Here is a 19089-nt window from a genome sequence, read left to right as displayed (position 1 = left end):
TAATGTTGTAACACATTACAAGAAAACTGAATATTTTCTTAGAATTTCTGATGCTTCAGTCCAGCTGCTTTTGGACATAAACTGTTACTGCTAACTTTTCCGCCCACATGACATAAGCACTATGTCAAACATGCACAGAATGCCGGTGCTAAAAAAATGTTCCATGGATACTGTGTGTATGAATGTGTACTACATGTATCAGTAGGTCATTGTGGTCATGTTTGAGAAGTAGGCCTTGTCGTTAAAAAAAACTAATCCAGATACAAAGCATGGCAGAAGACACAACTGAAAGCTTCAAAATAAAAGAGGGTAATTGAAGCCTCAAGCCTTTTTAATTTACAATATGTGTTTACCAAGTAAACCTTTAATCATACTTATTTTTCCACAGTATTTAGTCATCAGTAGACTTGTGTAGGCCAAAGCTTTTCCTCTCACATATTCACCTGATGCTCATGGACTTCTTTTGTCTCAGGCCACCACTTTTTTGCATAGGGTAATGAAGCACAACACACATGCGAAGTTGTTCCGCAGGTTGTTTGGAAAGCGGATAAAAGACATCATGCTTCACAAGACTATAAACACACTCTGTGAATAAGTTAGAATGATATTCAAGTCATATTAAATGCAGTGTAACCTTGCCAGCAGTGAATACTTCGAGCTTAGCTGTGAGCTCTGCTCTCATGAACCTCTGTCCTCTCAGTCTCTCTCTCTTTTTTTTTTTTTCCACCTGGATCTTCGCCATGCATTGCAATTATGTCGTTTTAGGACCATCAGTGAGTACAGGCCTTTGCTAAGCGCATTTACATACAGTACAGGTGGCTCCACAAATATGGGTAGATTTTAATATTTTCATTTAAATGTAATTTTCATGTCCTGTTTGAATGGGAAATGCTATAATGATTCAAACAGACGGACAGGGATTTATTTCCCTGTGATATTTGATAAGTGAGCTTTGAGGATGAAAATAGAGACCTGATCCTGCGGTCAACATAAACAACATCAGGCCATTTTTTAAATCATTAGGATGACCTGCAAAGTTCATTTGGTTTGTAAAATGTATTAACGCTTATGGGCTGCAGTGGTGTCCTGCTTTGGTATATTTAGTATCATGTCCTGGTGCTCAGTGGTTTGCATTTGGTGTAGCAGTTGTAATATTTAACGTCATATAGTGTGGAGGGTTCAAAACATACAGTAGGTCTGATAGGTCTAAATTAAACTTATTTACTTAAAGATGTCCTAATTCACCATTCAGTGAGAGCTGTCAGGTGTTCAGTTATAGTTTTACAGCATCATTAGCCAAACTCAGTCAAAAAGAAGGCTGTTTTTTCATCTGGTTTTATAATCTGTCAATATGAAACATTCTTTTTTCAGCTGGTGGTTTTTTTTTATTTTATTTGTGCTGTATCTGCTTTGGTGCTACACATTTTTGCTATGATGCTTTTATTTTCTACATCCTTTCTCTATACATACTAAGCTCTCATTGCTAATTATTTGTGTTACTTTGTCCCTTTTCTTTTGTGTCAATCTAAGTGCTAATCAGTTATTGCAACATTTTTTTTCTGTCTCTGGCAGTGCGGTGTAGTTTCATTATTTTGCCTTCATCTTTGGTAGTAAGCAATAATCAGTACTTTCATTTATGCATTCATTCATTTATCTTGACTGATGCTAAGTGCTTACTTTTGTGCACTTGCAAGATATTCATTGTCTGTCACTTAGTGTTATTCGATACCTTAAGTTCACAAGTATAAACAAAACCCTTTGTCTAAATAGAAAATATTCTAAAATTGGCAGAATTTTGACTTCTATTAAGAACTTTCTGTCCAAAGATTTTCCTCTATGAGATCTGCAGGACTCAGTGTTTAGAATGTACTACTTACTATTTGTTGAATTACTTTGAAATGAACTGGCAATAGAGCACAGCAAAAAAATAATCTAGTTGAATGGTGAATTTGTCAATGAATACTCTTCTCAGCTCATTTTCAGCAATAAAAATGTGTAAAAAATTCATAAACTTTCTTATAGGGATGATGCAAGACTTATTCTATGTATTTTGTTGTCAACAAATCCCATGGCCAAGACCAAAGACCAAGAATGTGTTAATCTATCCGTCAATACTTGTGACTTCCTTATCCTGCTGTCAGCCCCAAGCTCATTGGCTCCTTCTGAAGATGAATCTTTTTAAAAAAGGGTCACAAATATAGAGGTGTTTCTACTATTTTGTCCACCTCTTTCATAACAAGGAGAGTAGACTAAATATTAAAAACACCTCTCAGGAATATATAGCACACCCCAACCTCACTACAAAATACAGCCTACAAAATGAGCATGAAGAAAAACAACGAAAAAAAGGATGAAGGTAGCAAGGTGTCCATAATAAATCAGCAAGTGAATTCAGTTTCATTTTTTAAAAAACAAAATATCTTTCTAAAACAGCTGGTCACTGTAGTTTTTGGCAAACATTACTCAGGCAGGAGCAAATAGCGCATTTGTTGGGGACTATTTTCAGTGGCGGATTAATCCACATTTGTTGCTCTAGTAAGTATTTCTGGCACGTCAATGAACAGTCTGGCTCCCTCATGTGTTTTTAATAGTTTTTGGACAACTATGGAGCTCTGTAGCACAGAGGAATAAAATGTATCAGGCTTTGATACACACGCACAATACTTGTTCATAGATCATTTCATTGTTGGTTTTGGTTTGTTCATGAGATATGTTGACAGTAACATACTAAGATACTAAATTTTTCAGCCATTACACCTGTTAGTGAAACACCTCAAAGTGTTTATTTGGCTCTGTAGGACGATATCAGGTCTTGTAGGCTGCTGCTTCATCCATCCATCCATCCAGTCCAGAAGAGGCATCAGTATTAACGCATCAGGACATGCAGCTGTGCAGCTTGATCCCGCATGCACACGACTGCACCAATACAACAAACAAACACACACACACACACACACATACACACGCACACACACAGAGTGAGGCAGCAGGTTTGGCCCCTAGAGTGGGGGGTGATATCATATGCTTTCACGCTATACTTACACAGGAGTACCCAGGCACCATCTGTCTGTCTGTGCAGCCAGCCCTCTCTCTCTCTCTCTCTCTCTTTTTATGTATGAGTGTGTATGTGTATGTGAGTGTGTATGACAGAGAGAGAGAGAGAGAGAGAGGAGCGTCCGGCAGCTGTATTTACACCTGTATGAGCAGATCCCTGTTGGCAGGGCGGCAGAGGAACACACCAGCTGCTTAACCTACATTCCCTACCAGGCTGCCTTTGTGTGCACTGTGCCGTGACACACACACACACAAACACACACACACGTTGATGAAGCTTTTACCCCCTTTGTCTGACCAGGCCAACTGCAGGAATGCCTTCATAGACCCCGGCAGGCAGGCCTACGGACCACCAATGTACAAATGCTGCTGTTTCTCTTCAGACGCCTCAAATTTTTAACATCAAACAAGCTCAACAAGTTCAAGCAGAGCCCACCCCCCCCCTCCTTAATTTAGATGTTGGTGTTTTCCCCCTGTCTGAGTGGGGAGGTAGCATCGGATGTGGCTCAGCATCCGCTTGATAACCCCCCTCCAGGCGAGGCCAGGTCAGGGAGTCGAGGAGAGCAGCCAAGCTTCTGCTAGTCCTCAAAGTCTCCGGGGAGTCCCGAACAAGGAGAGGAGTGTCGGCTTTGACCCAGCCTCTTGTTTCCTGTCAGCCAAATTTGGCAGAGGGTTTGACCCAGATGAATTGAACCCCAACAAAGAAAAAGACATTGGTCACAAAATCAAAAAGATTCCCTCTTGGTGAAATGTCACAGTCAGAACTTAATCTTTAGAAGAGATTATGAGAGAAATGACAGTCAGCTCCCAGGAAAGTCCACTTGTCCCTGTAGTCACCAGAGCTCTGTGAGGATAGATTTAACATGTCAAAATGCCTGTCAGTGTCAAATTGGGGATTTGCAAGCAGACAAACTATTGCACACTTATCCCATCTACACACAATCTGACTTTAACGCACACAAATGATAATCCCAATGGAAAGATTGTCACACACAAAAACAAAACACCACCCTTGACCAAATCCAGCTGATGACATTTTCAAGCAAAAATGCAGTAAGAGTGCAGGTGAGGTAGCTAGAAAAGACGACAGAGAGAGAATGAACGAGACCCTGTGACCTGCCACAGATGTGCCCTCAGATTACTGTAATGCGTATATAAGAGCCAACCCAGTGTTAGAGCCATTGTCTTACAGAGCCTTACTGAGAACGGGGGCTAGAGAGCCGCATTAAGAATGCGAGCATCACATGGCAGCAAGACTAAACCATTTGCACAAATCACCTCACTTCCTTCCCTTTTTAATGGCCCAGGCGGAGCCACTATTAGGGCCAACGGGTTAAGAGATGAATGTGTGAACGATTATTCTCCGGGAGTGGGGTCGTCGCCCTCACAGGTCGATTACGCTCACTCTTTTTCTCTCTCTCTCTCTCTACTGGCTCTTTCCCTCTCTCTCTCTCTCTCTCTCTCTCTCTCTCTCTCTCTGCCTCCTCTCAGTAACACACCCACTCAGTCTTACACCCCTTTTACTCCACTGACCCATGTTTAACTCGTGTTTCCCAACATGCCGCTGACCTGTGTGGGATTCCTTTCCACCAAAACCTGCTTGATAAGGCGGTGCGTCACATAAAGGGGCAGTGTTTTGTCTGCACTGTGGCCTAACTGTGAACTGAGAGCTCAACATGGTGGACAGTTTTCCCCAACATGACCTCATTCTTTAGTTTTATTCTGAGCAGGATTAATTTTGACAATTGATTTGTAGCGATAAAGCACAATTAGTACATGTTCTAGTAGAAAAGACCTACAAGCTTTGCAACAAATATTAATGATAAAAACTGCTATAAAATGCTAGTAAATACTTGAACCATTAGCTTTACTTTTTCATTTAAAAAGACCTTAAAACATTTCATTTCTACATTGCTTAATGGAAAATGCGACCCCAATAATACAGGGTAGATTTCAGAAAGGCCACTCATCTGTTATTAATTCTCACTAAAGTGACATTTTTACGCAAGACCCCCCCAGTTTACAATATAGTGCATGTCCATTGATTTTTACCTATATCTACTTTGTAAGATAATCTGTGAATTTTGAATAATAAATAAAATAAATCACAAGAAGTTTGGATAGAAGCCAAAAGGCGATAAAATTCCGGCAGTGTTTTCTAATGCCTGTTGTTGTTGTATCCACCATCAGACGAGATTAGAAGGGTGAGCATTCAGAGCTCTTGACAGTGACCCATAGAGAGCGCAACATGCGTAACATATGTTAGACAGTTAGTCGCTGGTCCACCTTGACCTCATTTCACTGAGCAACCGTTCTCAACCTGATCTTAAGTCAGGTTGTCTGCACGAGTTGCTTGACATTAGGCAAAACTTTCCAACTGACACTCGACCCTTGAACACCTGTGTAAAAGGAGTATTAGCTGTTAAGCTGTATTGTTGACGTGACAAGTTTTTTATAGGGCAACAAATAGCAAGTTGTCTTTAGAAACCTGAAATCTGAGGTTGAGTGACAGCCTTTTATTCCACAGAACATATTAATATTTTTGGGGATACTGTAGTTTACAGTATTTAATACTGATGAGACTTTTCTGTTAGCATTTTGCTCAAATTACCATTTATGTCCACAGTATGGTAAATTTGGGTTTGTGCCAAACCATTATTAAAAATCAAAGACTTTTCAATTACTATTATACAACTGTTACCATTAGGTTATTATAAATCACTAATATGTTCTTCTTACTTTATACATGATCACAGTGTAGCTTGCTTGAAAGGATGAATGTGAAGCAACCGAGGCAGCTTTTGACTAAGTTTTAAATGGATGCCTCCATTAGCTGAAACAGTTTACTGCTGTTTCCCCTCAATTTAAAACTGTCCTCTTTCTTTTTTTGCATCAGTTCTATTTCCCATTACTCTATTAGCCACCAACAATAAGTTCCATCAACAATAAGTTGCAAGAAACTAGGAAGGAATAATTCAAACCGGCATCTTGTAAACCCCAAAGCCTACTTGGCCTTTGCTACCCCCATGGAGATCTCACCCCGTTCGTCCATCACTCTCCCATTGGTGTCCATCCATTTACCCAGCTGGAGGCCCAGAGTGGGGCCTCCGCAGGTTCGATAGACTCAGCAGAGGGTAGATGGTAGAGACCGTCCACCCCCCTCTGCAGCACTTTGATAAGTGGCAGTTTACCAGGGGCCTCCATTACACCAACCAGTGTGTTCATTTGTCAACTTGCGCTCCAGGAGTAAGACATTCCAGGGCAAATTGTTGCTCCCTGTCTCCCGGTGGAACATTTCTCTACACATCCATGTACCAAGACTAATTGGAGACAGTGTGCTATCGTTGGGAGGGCCCAGGCGGATGCGGCGAAAGCGATAAAATAAAGAAGTGCTGCAGAGTGCTTTGCTTGGCCGGGGATTCTGTTTTTCATGACTGGGGGAGGTTGGCTGGCGGGGACAGAGTTCAGTCTCATCGGACCTTTATTGCTGTAAGGAAAAGGCTTATTTACTGTAAACTGTTTACGGAGCTCTGTCACTATCTCTGGACATGCAGAATAAACACAGGAACACACTCCCACTCCTAATGTCTTGTAAACACAAGAAACACGCACAGACTGACAGATAGACAGAAATACATCCTGAAAAAGACACTACACTCTGGATGACTCTTGCACACACACACACACACACACACACACACACACACAAACACACACACTGTGTACTTGTTAACATAATCACAGTGAATACACATTTGCCCACACCCTCACTTCCAAACAGGCACGCACATTCACGAGACAATGCACAGCCATAAATACACACTTGCACTAAAAAAAGAAGTGGCATGCAAAAATACAACTCATTGTCTCAACAATGCCTGAGTGCTGTTAGTTTTATTGGTGTCCCCAGTTGTTATACAAATTGGATAAACTCTTCATACTCTTTCTCAATCTCAACAATCAGAACTGTTTCCCATCATTTTTCTGTGTCGTATTTACACGGTTGGATTCAGACCTACATGTTTCTGCACATGTACCCAATCCCTTTAAAGTTAAGGGGGAAAAATATGACAGATGTCTGAAGAAAAAAACAGTCTGTGGACATGCTGCATCTGCCAAATATATGGTATCACACTTTACAGAGCAGCTTGAGCAGATGAATCATCAAGCCATCCCGCAGATTTTCAAATCCATCTTGGCGCACAGACATTCTGTTTCCTGCCTCATATGTGTTGTGCACTTAAACAGACACGTCAAAAAGTATGTAATGTGAAAAGTGTGTTTGCTCAAGTGTGCTAGTTTAATAATGGTTTTTCCGTCTATCTCTGTATTCCCCACCCCCTTCACCCCCCCCCCCCCCCCTCCACCCCCCCTCTCATGAAGACCCTACCTCTTTGGGGCGGGATGTTTTGCCATTAAAACTCCATGGTGAGTTTTGCCTCTCCCCTCCTTGGCTCCCTCGGCAGCATGCAACTGTATACTCCGCCACAGCACACACACCGCCTCCTTTACCTCTCATTTGTCTCCTGGTATATTTTCAACACATTCCGCAGAGTTTGTGCAGCCATTCCTCTGGAGGGAAAAATCCCAAAGAGGAGTGTTTCTTATTTTCTCATCATTGTTACAGCTTTTTTTTTTTTTTTTTTCAAACCCTTCAATTTTTTCTGTGTTTAAGTGTATGTTGATCTTTTGTTGGAGGATGATTCAATGTGTTGTGTTAAATCCACTGCAATACTTAAGTGTAGACATTTTTTTGGTTGGATTTGCTATTTATATGCAGTTTTATGGATGATTTTTAGATCCCTCATTTTGTTAAAATGACAGTTCTAAATTAAAAACCACATGCCCTCAGTCTGTGTTAGGTGGTAGTCCAGGGGACATATTGTAGGGCTTTAGAGCTGTGCCATAGCCCTTATTGTCTGGTTGCAGTGAGGTTTCTTTGAGCCACCCACTAGAAAATAACATCTTTGTCTTTTTCTTTCACTCTGCTTGGACCCTCCATGATGTTTTTTCCAAGAATGACGCTTTTGTGTGAAACACATGTTCAGATTTTCTTTTAGCCCACTTTGGTTCAAATTTTTTCAGTCAGATGTGTGTTTGCACGCAGTGATTGTGCCTCGTCATATTCTTATTTATTTCTAGTCTTATTGTGAACATTGTCTTTTCTCTCATGGTTATAGCAATGTGATTGATGTGTATCCCTCTTCTAAAAATGTGTTTTGCAAAGAACCAATGGTGAACCAAATACTGATATAGACCTCTCTTGTAGTAATTATAACTAATGCTGCACTAATGGATATTTTTATATTAACAAACTACTATGTCTAATGTGAAAGAGGTCACTCCTAGTGGCAAATCCACAGAGAATAACCAGAAACTCTGCAGTTCTTACAGAGCATTTTAGAGTCCTTAAACTTGCTGAAGGATCTTTTCTTTCTCAACATGTTTGCAATAGTGATAACATTTTCACGGTTTGTTCTTCTGCCCTGAAGTAGCCAAAAATCAATTAAAGCTGGAGTGTGGGACTTTTGTCTCTCCCCTCTGGCAGCGAGAGTAATTACAAAAACACTGTTGACGAATGCCTACTTCATAGGCTCCACCGTAGCCTACTCTGTCACTACTGTTGCGGCTGTAAAACGGTGGATAAATTGTTTTGAGCATTACACAACCTCCGCGAAATGACTCGTTCACTATCAGAATTTTATCCTTTCCGTCCAGTAACATTTGGAAAGTCTTGAAGAGCAGCTTGATTAAATTATTTTATCGCCATTCAAGTTCGCAGGGGCTAATTGGAAGTTAGCCAGCTTGGCCGGTGGAAGTCCCTGGGTGTGCATTCAAACAGCCACAGTGGAATGGACATGTCCTGCCCAACATAAGACTTAAAAACTCTGTATACAGAGAGATTTATCTGGTGGTGATAGGCTTTATCTGCATTGTGTGAACTCGTTTGGCAAGGGCTTGAATGTAACTGACGTTCATTTATGTGTAAACGTTCTGCACTGCAGGTTTAATACTGCATTAATCTGTCTTTCAAGAGCAGAAGCTGTTCAGTTGGGCCATGCTTTCAATGCCTTCAGTGGACACGCCCCCAGCGTTTTAGAGCAGAGAATATTGCTTATTTCTCCACGATTTTGAAACCTAATTTTATGTACTTGGTGATTTTTTTAATCATTCAAATTTGTCTGGGTGGTTAATTACACATTTTTCTGTGGTTTGAGAAACTCAGAACACATTTATTATTGTTGTAAACTGACTTAAATATTACGAATATCAACAAATGACTTACTATCACACATCTTGTGTGTTCTCCGATTTGTTCAGAGATTCAAATAGGTCTGGTGTTGAGCTTATTGACGACTGTATCCTTGGTTGGAAGGAAAACTGAGCCAATCAGAGCTTTGAGACTAATACCTGATTTATGGTAGGTTGCTTGATACTTTTGATGAGTGTTCCACAACAGAAATTAAAGTTGTGCAACATTTTCAATTTATACTTCGGCGAAAGGTTGCAGTCGTCTCCATGTTAATCAGACGCTGTCCTCCAGCTGGCTTGTTTAGTTACATTATATCATCCCGACTGGGACTAATTAAACAAGGACATTACAAGGACATTACAAGTTATCTAAAGTTACAGACCAAAATGTCAATCACACAATCACATTGTGTGACAAAATACGACGGTGTCCGCGACAGAACAAAATTCTGCAGGTGCGTGACATGAAATGGAAGTGTCAACACTTGTTCCGCTGAAAATACGTCTTTTCTATTGAGCGACACTTATCAAAAGTGTCGAGCAACCTATAATAACTCAGTCTCAAGAACGGGGACATCACCTTCTTGTGTCAGAGTCAGAAAATGATTCGTCAACAAGCATGGATGAAATCGACACAACTGTACAGGTTGTTGCATATTTCTTGAAAAACATTATGTTAACTGTTAGTTCAGACTGAATAATGAGGTGAAATAAAGTTTATGAGGATAACATTATTAGGAAACGAATTTGAAATTTTGAGTCAAACTTTTCATTTTCATTAGCGGCATTGAGCAGCAAATGCTAAAGGGCACAACATCTTCATCTTGAAGGAACTCCTGAGCTGTGGACTTTTTTTTTCTTGCAGGGAGCTGAAGCCAAGTCTCTTGTCAACACTGTCTCGTGAAATCAGATGCTTACAAGCTTTTAAAAGAAGCCCCATTATGACAGAGTCACTTATGGAGAGATGATTGAGTGGCTCAGTGAAGTGAACTTTTCCCTTCCTGGCTCCCTGCTCTCCAGCTCCTCCCTGTTGACTCCATTCACTTTAGAAAATGAATAGCATGTGGTGCCTTCCCCAAGTCTTGGGTTTCGTCTTTTGTTGTGGGCAGTCACTCATACTTTTTAATTGAAGCTTTTTTCTCTCTGTCTTCATCCACCTCCCGCTTAATCTAGGCCCTTAGTGATTTCAGAGCGTATACTTTTCAAAGGTACACATCATTAGCATTGGAATCTTGACCCTCACAATAACTGCCTTCCGCTCAAATTTGAGCTAGTTAAACCTATATTGTTTCTCTAATAGTGTATGCCTTGAGATGTGAGCTATGACAGTCCATTTGCCAATTTCTGCTTCAGCGTTAAAGCCTGCCTTCTGGAAGCTCAGTAGTACCAAGACATTAGGCACACATTTTCAAAACAGAGCCCTCTTTTATTTCCTTCTCCAGGATACCATGTACTGTATCATGCTGTCTTGAATTTCCATCTCTAAGATTTTATGTCCATGTTCAAAGCATGTATTTTATTCTGACCTTATACTTTAACTTACACCAATTTAATATAATATAATTGAGCAGTCTGACTGAAAGTACATGCCTAGTATGGCACATACTACTGACAATAGAAACAGGTAAAAAAAAGTTGTAGTTTCTCCTTGAACATTTGATGCCTGTTCTCCAATGTTCACTGAGTTCCCCCAGTAGTTGTCATTAGTGCTGTGTGCTCAGCACAGCCCCTAGGCTGCCTCTTTTCCAAGGGCTGTTGTAAAATAATAAATGTGACGTTGAAGGATGTGCCCTCCACATGACTGCCCTCCCTCACTACCTCTCTCTGTCTTTCTTTCCCCTCCTGGTCACAGTCTTAATACCGGCTCCTTTTCTGATATGAATGAACCATATGGAACAGAATCAGTGCAACGACAGCAGTACAGCTCTTTGTCACTGGATGGCCAGCTCAAGTTAGCTCTATCATATTTGTTTACTGTGAGGGCCCTGAAAATAAATGGAAGCTGCCACCGGACTTCCATCCCCCCTCGGAGGCGCCTCACGTTAGCTCCGGACATAGTAATGCAAAGGGACTTTGATGGTTGATGTCACAGATTGAATTATGCCCTTGAGGAAAAGCTATTAGCTCAGTCAAGAGTCCTCATTTGTTAAATTAAAAGTGGAAATGACATGTGAGTAGTCTTTTCAGTGAATTAAAGTTGCAAAGAGAATGGATTCCACTCCCTGCTAAAAGGCAATAGTACAAAAGGAAATCTTGTGGAGGGAGAAGAAAAAAAGAGATTTGCCATTTGTTTAGTGACATTCATCTCCCTCTGCTCCCAATCCCCTCTTAGTATATTTATGTTTCATAATTTTATTGGGTTAACATTTTTTGTAACTTGGTCCATTTACCAACCCACTCCCCTCACACCAGGCCACTCCAAAAACTGGTTACTGTCCTACATATGGAGAGCAGAATTAGGCCCTTGTCTCCTGGAGCTGTGCCTCTCTGTCGTAAGGGTAAAAACCTCAACACTTTTAAGCCACTTCAAGTGAGATCAAGAGGAAAAGGATGATTTAAAACACAGATGAATAAACTTTAGTGGTCACGGTACCCAGAGACGGGAACTGAGCTGTGATCTTTGGTCCTGTTGGCAGGCTCGGTGCTAGCTAAGGCCTCTTCAAAGAGGCCCAAACCCAGCTCATCAGCTACGAGACCACAGTAGGGAGTCAGTATTGTAGTCTGCTATCCCAGACTTACAGTATATACATTGCTGTGTATGATTATATATATTACATGTGTATTTACTTTCCTATATAGATGTGTGAGGTCAGTATGCACGGGTTGTAACATGGTCATTTCTGCCTCATGCCTCTAAGTAATAATCTCCACTGTGCCTCTTTTTACTCAATAATTTGTCATTTTTCCTTTCAAGAAAACCGGTCAGATTCAAACAATGTTTTTCCTTGATTTATTATTCAACTTCCATTTCCATCCAAAGTCAACATGAAGACTATGAGGAGGTTAGAATATCTTCCAGTGTAAGTTGCTGTGTGGTATATTCGTCAGCCCTGAGCTCTCACCCTTGAAAACCAACATCAACTTGCTCTGAAATAGGATTTGTGTTTCCTGGGTTATTGAATCCAGTGAACCACAGGGCCTTTGAGGGTTTAACATTTTTTCCAGCAATGGGAGAGATGGAACACCAGGGTTTTCAGCAATTAAACACCTCACCAAAGAAGAACTACAACTTCACAGAACTCCCACACAGTCGGGAATATTGTACCTTCTTTTGAGCAATGGACAGAAGATATATGGTGTCCTGTGACCAACAAATCCCTTGTTTCCCTTGTTCCCTTATCATTTACCATCCTTATAGCTTATAGCATTTTCACTTTAATGGATTGGTCTTAGGGGTCTTGAAAGTTTAAAAATCTCACATATCTTACATGTTTTGTGTCTATTTTTATTTCTTCCCCATTCTATTTGCTTTTTAATTTGCCCTGCTGAGGCAAAGGATTGTTGAGATTGAAAGGTAGAAGAAACGGGTCATGCTAAGGAAAATTTACAGAAATGGAAACACTTTCTCATTGCTAGTGGATAGCTGACTGGACCTGTTTGTTAAATGCTTTATCTTGTGGATGATTGCATACAAATAGGCCCGAGGAAGAGCTTGGAGGAGAAGACAAGGGCACCCTGGAGTTAGCCAAGGCAATATCCTGAGTGTGACTTTATCTCCCTTCCATCTTCCTTTCAGAGACGGGGCTTACTCTGGATATTTGGTTATTCAACCTTCTCCTCTTGACCTAGCACTAATAAATACAAGCTACCAAACTTGTACAGAGGCCTTTCTTATGACTACCTTCACCACTTCCTTTTTCCTTATCCCTCTTTCACACAGTGTTGGCCAAACAAAGACATCAACATCTCCTTGCATCCAGGGAGTAATTTATGAGGTGCTGACAGTCTGAAGGGAGGCAAGAGAAAGAGAGTTTTGCCAGCAAAAAGTCTTTCAGCGCCTAGTTCTGTGAAAGCTGTACCACTAAATTTGAACTACTGGACACACCATCTGCCCTTACATAGTCTATTTAATTTTATACTCTGTGTCCTGTGAGGCAGACTTATCAATGGGGTCTGGATTTTTTGTTTAGTGGCAATCAACTTGAGCAGGTTGCAAATTTTCCACAAGTGGGAGCTGTTCGGTCATTGTCAGAGCATTCTATATATGCCGACCCAAAGTGTCACTACTGCTATCTACAGTCAAAGAACGACGATTTAACACTTGCAGCACCTGCAGGCATGAATGGTTAAAGCAGCTGTTTTCTTTTTTTAACAGCCGTTTTCTTTGCTTGCATTTGAGATTTCAAGTTTAACACTTGTATCTGTTTAAAAAATTCTGCGAAAATAATTAAAAATTAAAATTGCTCATGACAGCTTAAATACAATTATAAAAAAAATAATCAATGCATCACAATGATGTTCCGTGGATAATAAGTACTAAAATAGAAATTCAGTTTGACGTGTCGCTATAAAGTTACAAATGTTAGCTTTTGAAGCTATTAAACTGATTCTAAACTCAAAACGTTAATCCCATGCTCAAATTTATGGATTGGTTTATTATATAAGTGAGCCTAACTTTTATTTGTCTGTAAAGAGCTAAATATTCTGTATATATACAGACGGGTGACAAATTAAAGGAAAAAACGGTACAGGCCTGAATGCTTGACCCCTATGATGAGGGGACCCAGTGGCTCTGTTATGCTTTGGGGGACATTTTTCTGGCATGGTTTGGGTCCACTTGTCCCCTTAGAGGGACGAGTCACTACAAATCAATACAAAATTGTTCTGAGAATTAATATATGTGTGTATATATATACACACACACAAATGACGGTGTTTATTTTGTAGGCCTGAGACAATATGCTTATCTCCCAATTCGTCACTATCATGATACTTAGTGCCGATTCGATTCAGAATCTAGTCTCCATTCAAAATTGATTCTCGATCTGGATCCCTTGCTCCAGTATACTTTGTGCCAAACCATTCACTGGTGTCCTTAGTCCACTGAAATACAATATGAAACATAACTGGCAGATAAGATAAATGATCCGCAGCCTTTTCATTTTAAAAAGTTAACTGCATTAATTAACGAATCAATTCATTTGTAAGCATCTTACAGTCTCCTGCCCATATGAGAATAACAAAATGAGGGGGAAGAGGAGTGCTCCGCTGTGTTATTATTAACGTCATGTCTCCAGCAGTGGAGAGCAGCCTCTCTGCTTTACTGTTAGCTCCGGGGAAAGACATCGCTGTCCAACACGCTGTGCGGGCGTAGAGTGAGCACCGAGTTATTAACTTTGCACCAGAGTTGGTTGAAGTTGTTTAATGCTGCAGTGTATGATGGTCAGTCGGTCTTGTTTGTTACTGCTGGAGTTCGCTGCTCCACTCCGCTAACGTTAGTCTCTGAGTGACGGCGTAGAAAGTTCACAATATACTTCACGTTCATCTAGCAAAGGCAATTTTTAGTCATTAAATCAAAACATGCTTGCACCCTCTGCCTGTTTTGAAGATGAATTACAAGATAACTCTAGTGTGTGCATGCTGCGCACTGTACAAGCTGCTGCGCTGCCCTTGCAGTTCAGTCCTGCATTTTTTGTTCCAACAACATCACATGCAGGAATTTTCAACAAAGGCTGTTGCTAGTAATAAAAAGGTGGCCCACCTTCGAGCCTACCTTTGAATTAGGTAGGCAGGGAAAACAAAAACAACATAGCCTTTTCAGGTGTGGCTAGAACCTATCACAGCATGCCACACACAAACCAGATATAGAACAAGACTTGGTCAAAACCTAGTATTTGTGTGAAATTGTGGCCAATTTGTTATGTGGATAGTTAGTGGTAGTGTTTATAATGTGAATTCCTGGATATTAAATGTTCATCTGCAATTTTCTGTAGTACTCCCAGTAATATTTGCTAGTAAAGTGTACTGAAGCATGCAGATGCAAGAACAATACTTTCCACTCATATCTTTGGTTATTTGATTTGAAAGAGAACCTCTTTGAATTCTAATTATAACTATTCTAATTACCTATCTGTTAACTCCCCCTGCTCTTCTGTTTCACTCCGTGGATATCTCTTGTTTTTCACTCCGCATCTCATTTTTCGCTTTTGTCAGAGTGATGGTTATTTGGGGTGCTTTAACTGGGCGCTTTCCTTCACGCCTCTATGCGCCTTTTTTCTGCCTCTTTCCCGGTCGATGGTCATGGAGGCTGTGGTGGAAGTTGTAAATGAAAGTTTTGCCAGCATTTTGGGTGCAAATTCAGGAGGCTTCCCTTCAGAGCGGCTGCCCACACTAACTGATATAACAGCTACATGAGTCTCATGTTTTAATGCTGTTCATCGTTTGTGATGTGAAAATGTCAGTGAAATAAAAAGCTTGCGTCCTGGCATTAGTTCAGTTATAAAATCCAAACACACTGTAGAGCGTCTCTACTGCCGGCTGCTGACAGCGCTGTCAGCCGGAGAGTTGATCACAGAAACGGCAGTAGAGAGACTGGTACGCATCTGTTTAAACAGGAGTTTAGCCGACTTTGCTGCATTTAACACCAGAGAGCGTCAGAGCTTGGAGCAGGAAACACAGTCACTCTGCACTGCTGCCCTCCGCTTTCATCATCTCGCACCGATTCAATTTGAAAGAGAAAGAGAACAGCCAATGGGGAAACCCCAACACTCGGCCAGCTGACCAATGGTGTAACTTCATCATTCACTCACCCACTCACGGACAACTGCGGTTATAGAGCTGGTCCATGGCTGGTCCAGCCAAAAAAAACATAAGTTGTAATTCATTTCCTGCAGGTGGCACCAGTGCCAGAATTGCAGAAACTATTTCCTCTAGCTGGTACAGGTTAGTTGGACACTGCTGATGGATGATGCTCAATAGGCCTGGTTTCAGGTGCTCTGCTATGTTTCCCTGATGTTCAAGCTTTTTTTATGGGGAAGTTTTTTCAATCAGCCATGGGAGCTGTTTCTCCTCATGCTAACTATCCATTTCAGCTTATATGTGTTCCACTTAAACCAAAACATATATAAAACACCCCCTTTAATGAGCTGAGTATAAGTGGCAATACAGAATGACAAAAATTTCTATTTTTCTGCACCCATTTGCCTCTGTCTTTGCATCTGTCTTTTTTAGCCTTATCTTTTTTCCCCAACAATTGAACGTAGACAGAAGTACTATAAGTATGTTGCCTCCATACCGGTGTGGTTTCCAAAGGTCAAGGTTGAGCACCCCTCCAGGGGTGTGTGACACCACCATGGGTCTTCAAACCCTTAGCCCACCTCATGCCTGATCTGCTGTGACCACATTTTACTGTCCAGGTTGGTTATAAGGCTGGACAATAATACCAGACCTAGCTACTGTTCTCTGATCATTTCCATATGGGGAGCTCTATTGCAGCTGAAAACCCTTTCTGTGTCCGTTTCCTCTCGAACAGTCCTGACATGCTGAATAATCCAATAACTCCCAATAAATTCTCTCCTGTTGCTAACGCAAAGTGAGACAGCAAGGGAAGGCAGCTTGGATGTTGCCATTGTGAGGTGCTCATTCCACCGAGTGATAACTTTTGTTATACATATTAAATATTCATTAGGTCATGTGCATCCACAGTGTCTTAAAGCTCTTTATGAGGTCTATAAGTATAAATGACTTGAAAGTTTATCAAAACAAGTGAAGTTGTACTTAAATTAATATATTTCTGTACAAGTATACTGAAATTCACAGTCTAAAATCAATTACATGACATTATTCAGTAGTTGCCAGCAATGATAAACTGGGGGTCAGTGAGCAAGGCTAAAGGATGATCAGGACAAGTTCAGCTGGCCAACTTGTGCACACTGTAAGAACTTAAGTAAATAGTGGTGCTTCTTTTTGTTGGCGAACTTGCTGTATTGCCTGTTTGAACACTCTGAATTTTGTTTTGTTTGCTGTATACTTCCAGTGTAAGCACGCATTCATTTGAATCGTAGCACAGCCAAAATATTGTGTGTGTAGAGTGTTGCTACAGAATACAATAGAAAACTAAACTAAACTAGTAGGGTTTTTCCATTGGCACTTTTGGCCGCGCAGAGTCAAACCATGTCACGCTGATTTGCGTTTCCATCAGGAAAGAGTCGGGCCAAAGTGCGCCCAACCCTCCTCTAAGTGGGTTGCAGTGACGTCTCGCCAACTGCTGCCAACCCGTGACAACCCCCCTTCTCCCCGCTTCTCCCTCTCAAACAAGCATGTGTTGTGCAGCAAGACTCAACTCATGTCTGTGCTGGAGACCAGAGAGAAAGCTGCTTTTAAAAGTCTCTGTGTGTTCAGCTCTCACTACTTTTGTAGAAACTGAATCTCTGTAGTTTGAAGCCTAGTTTCTCTCCTGCATCCCTGTTTTGTACTTTCAGATATCTACTTTATTTCAGCTTTCAGCTGTATCGGAGCAGTGTCAAGTTACTGCTGATGAAAACACATTTCCTGCTGCTGCTTCATATTTAAAGCTTTTAAGTAACAAAATTGTGAAGAACGTTTAGGAAATGAAATGTGTTTATCCATTGTTTTACAGCCGTGACTTTGACCAGTAGTCACAGCCATGATGTATACAGCCTGCTGCTTTCGGTGGTGCGTCATCAGTTAAGGACTCATCTTCAAGTGGGTAGCCCTGTTGTAATGGAGATGCAAATCCCTGCTGCGCAGGACTAACGCGCCGAGTCAAACTGAGCCAAGCCAAGCCAGCACATGTGTATGGAAAAGGCCTATAGGAAGTCCATTTTATAGGCTTATTAAACACAGAGGCACCTCACAGTGGTTTATATGCTGTTGAGTCAGTATTGTCCAACCATGGAAAAAAATCATAGAAACAGCAATTTTCTCCTCCATCTCTGTACTGATGAGGTAAATGTTGCTTATGCTAAGAATGCACTGGTATGTAAGATCAGTATCAGCACAATACTGACCCCTTTGGTGGATTGGCCACACGTGATCAATCCACATTAAATACAGATTCTTCATTAATGTAATAAAATTCACTCTTTCCACTATCAATCCAGGCAGGCCACCAGCTCAGTTTTTATGATCCCAATGGGCTCAATGCAGTGAGGTATACAGATTTTGAATTTTGGAAGAAGAGATCACTGGTATTGTATTGGCACATACCTTGAACTGAGGTATTGGAATTGGTAACAGAAGAGAGAAAGTTGGATTGGTGCATCCCTAAATTTTACAAGACATGTAATGCAAGATGTTCCACATGGATAACGTTTTTCTTTTACTGAAGCCCTTAGTGGTTGTTGTAATTGGCCATTCTACTCCAGCTTCCAGAAATGAATGAGAAAACCCGTGTATTTTTGGTGAAGAGTCAATATTGGTATGGAAGCATTGTCAAGCCAAGACAGGAACACACTTAATTGCCGTCTCCCACACGGATACTCATACCATCTATTACAGACTAGAAGATAATGTAGACTGGTGACTGAATAGTATAGGGAGTTATCAAGAAAGTGGACATTTTGTAAGGAATATCTTTTGAGTTTTGGACTGATTTTGATTATTTTCTGAATATGTCATATACCAACATTCTTTCCATTTTAATTAAAATGTGCCAAAGCAGAATATTTTTTTCATTTTTTGCTATGAAAGTGGATGTTTTATTTGCAGGCATTTAAATATCCCCCCGCTTAGCTCCTTGCATGCAAAGCATTTTTATAAAATTTGTGTTTAGTGTTCACAGATGTCGCTGTGTAATTTTCATATACTTGTATTCAATATTTG

At 40.7% G+C, this 19089-nt stretch overlaps 1 protein-coding gene across 3 annotated transcripts in view; it reads left to right on the top strand.

Moving 5' to 3' along the window:
- The window catches only part of bcas3 (BCAS3 microtubule associated cell migration factor), a 361548-nt gene that overhangs the window by 94234 nt on the left and 248225 nt on the right, over positions 1-19089 (top strand). The window lies entirely within an intron of this gene.

This window comes from Thunnus albacares, chromosome 6 (genome assembly GCF_914725855.1).
Source record: "Thunnus albacares chromosome 6, fThuAlb1.1, whole genome shotgun sequence".
In the NCBI taxonomy this organism is placed as follows: domain Eukaryota; kingdom Metazoa; phylum Chordata; class Actinopteri; order Scombriformes; family Scombridae; genus Thunnus; species Thunnus albacares.
This window is presented reverse-complemented; position numbering and strand designations above follow the sequence as displayed.